Source organism: Orycteropus afer, unplaced genomic scaffold (genome assembly GCF_000298275.1).
Source record: "Orycteropus afer afer isolate SDZICR_OR568_19922 unplaced genomic scaffold, OryAfe1.0 scaffold01145, whole genome shotgun sequence".
Taxonomy (NCBI): Eukaryota; Metazoa; Chordata; class Mammalia; order Tubulidentata; family Orycteropodidae; genus Orycteropus; species Orycteropus afer.
This window is the reverse complement of record NW_006922732.1, coordinates 27,086-29,458: the sequence shown is the minus strand read 5'-3', so window position 1 is coordinate 29,458 and position 2,373 is coordinate 27,086. Positions and strand designations below refer to the sequence as shown.

Here is a 2,373-nt window from a genome sequence, read left to right as displayed (position 1 = left end):
GTCCCTAACTCAAGCCATGGAATTTTCAATAGCTTTATATGCATGTGAAAGCTGGACAGTGAATAAACAAGACCACAGAAGAAATGATGCATTTGAATTGTGGTGTTGGCAAACAATATTGAATATAGCAGGAAATGCCTGAGGAACCAACAAATCTGTCTTGGAAATTGTACAGGCAGAATATTTCTTAGAAGCAATGATGGCCAGACTTTGCTCCTATATTTTGGTCATGTTATTGGTGGGACTAGTCCCTGGGGAAGGATATCATGCTTGGGAAAGTAGAAGGTCAACAAAAAAAAGGGAAGACCCTCAATTAGATAGATTGACACAATGCCTGCAATGATGCTTTCAAGCATAGCGATGACTGTGAGGATGGTGTAGGACTGGGCAGTATTTTGTTCTGTTGTACATGGGGTTGCTATGAGTCAGAGCTGATTCAACAGCACCAAAGAGCAGCAACAAGTATTTATAACCAAAAAATGTGTACTGTCATTCTTTACCTTTTCCCTGCATTGATACACCACGTGCCTTCTTGATGCATCCTCTTGAATATATAGTAGTCATCTCAAAATTAACATGACTAAATGAGATTCTTGATATCCCAGACAAAATTAATCACCCACAATTCTTACTCATGGCAGCTCCAAATTCTACTATTTTCTTATATCAAAAATCCTAACTTAATTCTTACATTCACATTCACATTGCAATCCTTCAAGTTATTTTGGTGCCATCTTTTTAACATACTCTTAACCTGATCATTTTCAACTACTTCTATCATGTTTTCAGCTTGATCCAATCCATAACTATGTCTTGCTTGAACTTTTAAAATTTAATTGTAACCAATTTTGATGGTAGAAACTATATCCTCCCACATCATTTCTTTACACAACAGGCTGTTATCCTTTTAAAATATAGGCAGAACATTACTCATATAGCTCCCTATCACTCTGCAGATATTACAAACTCCTTTCCTTTGTTTATCATTATATTCTGAATTCCTGCTCTTCCCCTCTCCCATTTCCTGGCAGTCTCCTGCTTTCACTCCACTAGAGACATCATGACTTCTTCTGTAAAATTTACCTTGCCAGTGGAAATGAGATTTCCATCTTTGCTCTTTTGATTGATTTGTCTCAGGGTATCATTTTCCATTTTGAACTCTTGAGTATGAAGATATCACAAGGAGTGTTGCTCTATTACCATATTAAACCACAACAAAACTGTTTTAGAAATATAAACACAAATCCATTTCAGGGATATCCCTTTCCATATTCTTTTAAAGTGTGATGATTTTCTAATAGAGGTTAGTTAAGAGAGGATAAAATATGAGTGACATAATCAGGGTGCTAAAATAAAAGAATGTATGGTATCTGACAGACAACATGGGCTCTGTACTTTAATATTAAACAAATGAACAAATTAATGAGTGAATAAATTGAGAAAGATTATCTTATTGGACTACATACAGATCAGGATGCTAAAAGATATTTTGTTAGCCATAGCAGAAACATTTAAAGATCAGAAATATTAATTCCAACATTTATATTTGACTTCACATGTCAATTTAAGAATTCTATTTTTCTTTTGAGATTAAGGCAATCCTCTTGAGTAAGTCATTGAAGGCTTCTTTCATTTGTTTGTTCCGCAATGTGTAAATAAATGGATTTAATGTGGGAGAAACAGATGACATGGACACTGACACACCTTTATTAATATCTACTTCGTCCTTCGCTGAAGGTTTCTTATAAATAAAAATGCAGCTACCGTAGGTAGATGACTACTACAATCATATGGGAAGAACAGGTAGAAAAGACTTTTTTTCTCTGTTGAACAGGAGGGAATTTGAGAATGGTTCTGATAATGTATGTGTAGGACAGCACTACACAAACCAGTGTGATCATTAGTATCAACGCAGCACAAATTACAACAATCTGCTCTAATAACCACGTGTCTGAGCAGGAGATCTTCAGTATAGGTGATGGGTCACAGCAAAAGTGATCAATAGTATTTGAGTCACAGAATTCTAGATTGAAACCAAGGCTCAAAGGTGGAAGGATCAGCATCAAAGCTGTTGTCCAAAAACAAAGGACAAAGATGATATAGACTCTGTTGTTCTTGATGGTCATATAATGCAGAGGCTTACAAATGGCCACATATCTGTCATAGGACATAGTGGCAAGGAGGAAAAACTCTGTTATTCCAAAAACATCAATAAAAAATAATTGGCTGGCACAAGCATTATAGGTAATTGTCCTGTCTCCAGTAGATAGGCTATAAAGGAATATGGGAATACAAGTAGTTGTGAATGAGACTTCCAAGAAGGAAAAATTTTGAAGGAAAAAATACATTGGAGTTTTAAGGTGTGAATCCACA

At 35.6% G+C, this 2,373-nt stretch overlaps 1 pseudogene; it reads right to left on the bottom strand.

Moving 5' to 3' along the window:
• Positions 1 to 1,573: 1,573 nt before the first annotated feature.
• Positions 1,574 to 2,372, bottom strand: LOC122152022 (annotated as a pseudogene).
• Between the last annotated feature and the right edge of the window lies 1 nt (position 2,373).